The sequence below is a fragment of the Rhipicephalus microplus genome, chromosome 2, assembly GCF_043290135.1.
Source record: "Rhipicephalus microplus isolate Deutch F79 chromosome 2, USDA_Rmic, whole genome shotgun sequence".
In the NCBI taxonomy this organism is placed as follows: domain Eukaryota; kingdom Metazoa; phylum Arthropoda; class Arachnida; order Ixodida; family Ixodidae; genus Rhipicephalus; species Rhipicephalus microplus.
In genome coordinates this window covers 213,897,944-213,903,943 of record NC_134701.1, presented here as the reverse complement: position 1 = coordinate 213,903,943, position 6,000 = coordinate 213,897,944, and the positions used below count along the sequence as shown (strand labels likewise).

The window sequence follows — 6,000 nt, the reverse complement described above, 5'->3', positions numbered from 1 at the left end:
TCACAACGCCTAAATTAAAACTATGAGATTCACTTCCCAACAGTTTTTTTTTTCTTCAGCACGTCTCGTACAGCTGCGCTCTTCTACATAAAGCTGCTCGAGAAACCCCAGCACCGTTTTTACCTCGTCATCTGAGTACTGTATACCACTGCCACATACATGTACCGGAAGCATTCCGGGCGTTATGTTCTGTTGGGCGAGCATCCCATTTATTTACATACCAGTTTAAGCGAGAGAGCATAAAGCTGGCACTAAACTACACGTGGTTCTGTTGCCTGCACGAGGCCCTAGCTACATTCGCGGCACCACGTCCTCTCACATAAGCGCGAATCGGCGGCTCTTACGAGTGCGGTCTGAAGCAGTGGCGAACGTTTTGGTCGATTTGTGCTGATATGACCCGAATCCGAAAGTGCGGGCCACTCAGCAGAAAATGTCAGGCAGTACCATAGAGTCCCTGGAATGGTGCGTTTACTCCCTCTTTTCTCAGCTCCAATTTGAAACTATATGCTGGTCGTATTGAGGGGTACTTAGGTGCAGACGTTTCTTGAAAGGTTGAAATGAGCCTCCCTTAAGCATGCTGTCACGACCGCAGTTACAGTATGAACGAAGGTATGTTTTTTTTTTTTTTTGATCGGATGCTTTTCGTGCAAATGCCATATAGGTAACGCTATGTGCTACATTTGTCAGCATAGCTGGCGTTCTAGTGTGCAAACACACCATAGCTCCTCTCTTTCTCTGTATGTGTGTGTGTCATCTGAAAAACAGCGCAAAAAACATTACACGCACGCACGTGGGAAGGCACTCCCAAGAACAGGCGCCGATTTTCAACTCAGCTCTTCATCGCGAAAAAATCACAAATATCTACAAATGAAAAGTTGTTATACTGTGCATGCGCAAAAGATATGCAGTCACTTGCAGGAAGCACAATCTTAGCGCACCCATTGCGTATCTTTCTTTCTATTCCTAGGTCCGATATTATTATCGGCCACAGCCGCTGAGTCCTGTCTGACAAATGCTTTCAGAAGTTTCCTGATATGTGCAGCCTCAGTAAGGTCACTAGCCGTTTGAGTACTGCGTTTAAACAGCATAGATGTGCTGCCAAAGACTGTAGTGCATTCTAACTGCCCTGGAAGTCAACGGTAAGTAAGAAGTCTACTTCTCTCTGGGTATAATTGAAATTTCTCTTAAACCTCATTCACACTTGTGCCTTGTCCCGAGACCTACGACCTGAAAGTGACATACGGCGACGCACACGTTCAAACAAATATGCCGTATATGTTCGTTGCCACACAACTTACGTCTGCTCTCTGCACATTTGATGTCCCACCGTAAATATATCGCCGTATATAACGAAGTGTTGAAAGCGTCGCTTGTCGGTGGTAGGCGTGGGCAATATTTGCCAGAATTCTTTGAGTGGCGTTTTTAAGTCCAAAAAGGGCTGATGTACGTGTCGTAAACAGAAACAATCGGTACCTGCAGCGTCGTGTTCGATCTGACCTGGCGGCAACTTATGCATCTTTTACCTCATTTTATCAGGAAATCAAATATTAGGCTAATGAGATGTAACGTGGGGCAATCAGCCTTTTTTTCTAGCTTGGTTTCCCGATCAATTGAAGAATCGAGTAGCTATGCTCTGCGCATGCGTATGGAGTGTGGGCGGTACTGAAAAATTTGAAGAGCTGATTTTATAGCTATTTTTTGGCAATGCTATGTGGTGCGTGTTACGCCAAACTTCACGTTGAAAAACAGGAAACCACATGCAGTCTATGCGCGGCAATATGATTGTGCACGTTTGTTATCCCGATGTGCACAAGATAACCAGCATGCAGTGTGCGCTCACAGTATGACATATTGTTTCACAGTCAAATCGAACAGAAACAACAAAAATTACACTTCACTATATAAAAGACACTGCCTAAAAAAACATGGTATGATATACCTTCGGCGTATATGTTATGTTCTGAGCGTTATCAGCCGAAAAGTGAAGTTTACCCACGTTATAAGCTGACGCATACAGTATAAACACAAACAGAGAACACAGCAAAAAGCTTCGCATGCAAATACCATGCATCAATTGTGCGTCAAGAATGGAGTGAGTGTACGTATACAGATGAAAAGTGGCACCCGGTCTTTTTCAACAGCGAGCGCGATTCGCATATGGGTAAACAACAGCTGCTCACTGTCTATAGCTTTCCGACAAAACCCACGAAATGAGCCTTGCGAACTTTCATGGCGCAAAAGACTGCGGAAGTATTTCGACTTTGCCTTGATGTGCAGCGGGGTTTGGAAATCACGCGCCGGAAATAGCTGCATGTTCAGCTGGTGCTTAGCGGGGATGCGCTGCGGACGTTTGGTAAAGCGGGCTTCATGAATGGGACTTCAAGGCCTCTCCGTAGCCTTCTATACTCCATCACCTTCAAATTGTGATAATAATAATAGTACTAATGATACGTATTCTTGAGTTTTACGTTCTAGAACGACGGTATGATTATGAGAGACGCCGTTGCGCAAGGCTCCATAAAGTTTGACCATGTTGTGTTCGCATCGACATCGGACAGTGCACTACTACCTCTGGTGTTTTATGGAAAATAAACAAAATGAATTTTGACAAAGGGCGTTTTCTGCAAATCCACCCCCACTTACACCCTAGCAAAATTTCTGGCTATGCCTTTTGTAAATCATGTTCGGAACTGGCAGCAGTTTTCACCTCCCTTGAAGTGCGACCACATCAGCCGGGACCAAACCCGCGACCTTTATGCAAGAGGTTGAACACCGTAGCCACTGTTCCACCGAGGCCGACTTTCAGATTTTCAAGGTCCATCTTTGCGTCTTTAAAGGGGCCCTGCAACACTTTTTGAGCATGGTCAGAAAACGCTGCCGATCGGTAGTAGAGGCTCCCGACAACACGCGAGCGAAATATTAGAGCGCAGCACGCAGCCTGGAATTCACAATAAGTTATCACATTCAGCTGAAAATTGCCTTCTCTTCTCACGACAAATCACGCAATATGCCCAAAAATCACTCGTAGCAAGCCCATCTAACAGCCGTTCGCTGATTTGAGCATGGCACGCTTCCTCGTTACAGAGATCGCCGCAGGAGGCCGCTACTCGTCCGCGCGTGATCGCACTGTAAAGGCCGCACATTCGGAGAAAAAAAAAAAGTGCCCAATCACGGGGCGCGCGTGACGTTCCTCTGTGGCCCTGCCATCCCTCCCTGCTTAACTTCCAGCGCTTTCGTCGGGACGAGAGAAGAGAGAATGCGATTGCAACGTGTGACCAATCTTTGTAACTCCGCTAGTACTGGGTGGATTTTAAAAGTTTTGCGGCGTGGAATTCATGAGGCAATAAGCTCTTCCAGTGAATTCATTTTATGGTTACTTGAAAAACAGTTTCAGGACACCTTCGGTTAGTCCATGTGACCTTGTTCTCATTCGTGACTTCTCACGCATTTTATCCTGTCCGTTAGGTTTTCAAGTCTCTTGAGGCATTGTAGCGTACGGCGGTGTATCTATTTTCATTCAAGTTCGATAAAGCTAACATAGGGTGATCAGTGCGAGGTGTTACAGATGCGTAAAAGAATGCGTTTCTAGCATTTCATTCATTGCAACGTTCTAATGCTTGAAAAATTGAACGTCATTTTCATGGCAAGCTTAAAAGGGGAGGAATCGCAAGCTTATTTCGTTTTCCTGCTTCCTTGTACACACATTTGGCGCGCTATACTAAGCTTATAAATATATATAAAGAAACCTAACAAATAGCAAAGTACAGACTCTTCACACGAGCGCACACGTTAGCCTTCAATTTCGCAAATCTACATCGGAAGGCCCCAGACGCGCCCAGAGCTGAGCAAGTTGTGGGTCGGTCCTGCGGTAATAACGAAAAGCGCTGGCGTGAATGGGCGAATCCGCTTCAGATTCGGAGAAAAAGGTGCAGAAAGATTTTCCGCCGGAAACCAATAATGGAGGGACGCCTCAGCCGTGAATATCTAAAGCTTTGCAAATGGTTTTGCTTTTAGTTATTCACTGTGTTTCGTGGGCCTGGCAAGAAGAAACACGTCGTCGTTATATTCTTTGCTTTACGATAATGGCATGCTACACGTTGTTTACGCGACAAATGGAACTTATTGAATTCCAGGCAAGAAATTGAAGCAACCAGCCGTTAGTTCTTTGTGTATAGGGAGTAGACTAATACTCTTTGTGCACTGCATTCAAGGAATACAAATTGTACTTTGCAATAATGCATATTTCGAGTCTTATCCCGGCTACTAAATATTGCTTTTTTTTCCTTTATTTTATTTCAAACACTCTTTATTGGTGCTTCGCAATGCTGTATGTTCAATATTGCGGCAAAGCCGACAAGATTACCAGCTATTTTATTTCTTTCTTTTTTGCTTTATCTTTCTTTCTTTATGTGTGTGTGTGCTCGCGTGCCCTTGGGGTATTAGTGGCGTATGTAGGCTGGATGATGTGATCATAAAATAATTTCGATGTCAAGAAACAACAGGCTGCTGAAGAAACGAATGAAAATGTAACTATATGTTACTTTGCTACGCCTACAGCAAGGCGATGTTCCACCCTCCACAATGTCAAATTTCCCAATATTGAATTGTTGAAACGAGAGATCCCTCGTGGTCGATCGTGCATGGCTGAAATGACTTACAATTTGTCAGCGTTCGACACTGTGTATAATGATGTTACGACTTGAAAGCATCATAAGTCGTCCGAAGACGTGAGCCCGTGCACGACTTTTTAAAGAAGCTGTGCACACCTTCCAAGCGACTTTTTTTTACTTTCAACGTTAAATGAATGGTCTATAACTCGAGTCGTTTTGTGGCCTTTGAATACAGCGGTCATATTTGAGTACGTACGATCATTCATTTTCTATTCAAGTTTTAACAACACCCTACACATAAAGTGGCAAGTGTGGTGAACATTCCCTCTTTTGGCGATAAAAGGATAATCACTAAAAAAAATGTTATCGATCTATCTACGTTACTACTACTGACGGCAAACTGCAAGAAATAGTCACAGTTTTACCGCAAGGGTGAAACAATGAATGCGGCAGTAGCAAATGGAAATGTCACACGAATAACAAAAAACCGCCAGGCATCAACAGAAAAAAAAAATTTAGATAACGTCAGATGTTTCCATGACGCTCGCTCCATATTATCTCTGCGTTATTCTCGCGATACACGAACCTCTAGTGGGGAGACGACTGCAGTATTCGCATGTCTTTATATCTTAGCGCTTCATGGGAGTGTAGAGGGTCTCGCCAATTAAGCATCAGATAGTGAACCGACGTTCTCTTGTAAAGAAGCTGTGCTGCTCGCCCAATTCGCTTTTTTTTAAATGCGAAGCATTTCTTCGGCGAAGATAGATAGACGATAGATAGATAGACAGAAGCTATTGGACGCATGCGCATTTCAGCGCGTCCGGCGTCCCTCCGTCACGAAATGAGAGTCGTGGTGTTGTCTTGGTAACGCATCAGCGCGAAATGCGGCATGTCGCATTCTGCGACGGCTGCGCTGGTCGCTCCTCGCGTCAGACTATGAGTGCTCGCGTTTTGCTAACGTATACATATATACAGCGTCGCTGTTCCCAGCGTGCGTGCGCGTCAACGCTACATTGGGGTATATTGGGCCCTTCATGATACGCTCGCGGCCGTTTTGCTAGCTCCGCATATACCAACTTTGGTGTCACGTGACGTCAATGGATGACGAATTATATGACTGGTGCAAAAATGATAATCCTCACACGCGTGTCATGTAAGAACATGACAACATACTACACTCATAGCGTGCTCACGGCCGTTTTGCTAGCTTCACATATACTAAATTTGGTATCACGTGACGTGAATAGAAGACCAAGGTAAACGACACATACAAGCATGATAATCATGACACGTAAGTTGTGTATGGCATCATTTACCTCCACCTTGTAAGGTTATGCTGATTTTAAAGTCGCATAACAACATTTCTCATTCGTGCTTCGCATATCATCGA

General features: G+C 44.5%; 1 protein-coding gene across 3 annotated transcripts in view; it reads left to right on the top strand.

The window, feature by feature from the left end:
- The first annotated feature begins 1,019 nt into the window (after positions 1-1,019).
- The window catches only part of LOC142787121 (uncharacterized), a 147,770-nt gene continuing 142,789 nt past the window's right edge, over positions 1,020-6,000 (top strand). For all 3 annotated transcript variants that reach the window (XR_012889249.1, XR_012889248.1, XM_075884733.1), the window contains exon 1: positions 1,020-1,139. The gene's annotated coding sequence lies outside the window, so the exon portion shown is untranslated. The remainder of the gene's footprint in view (positions 1,140-6,000) is intronic.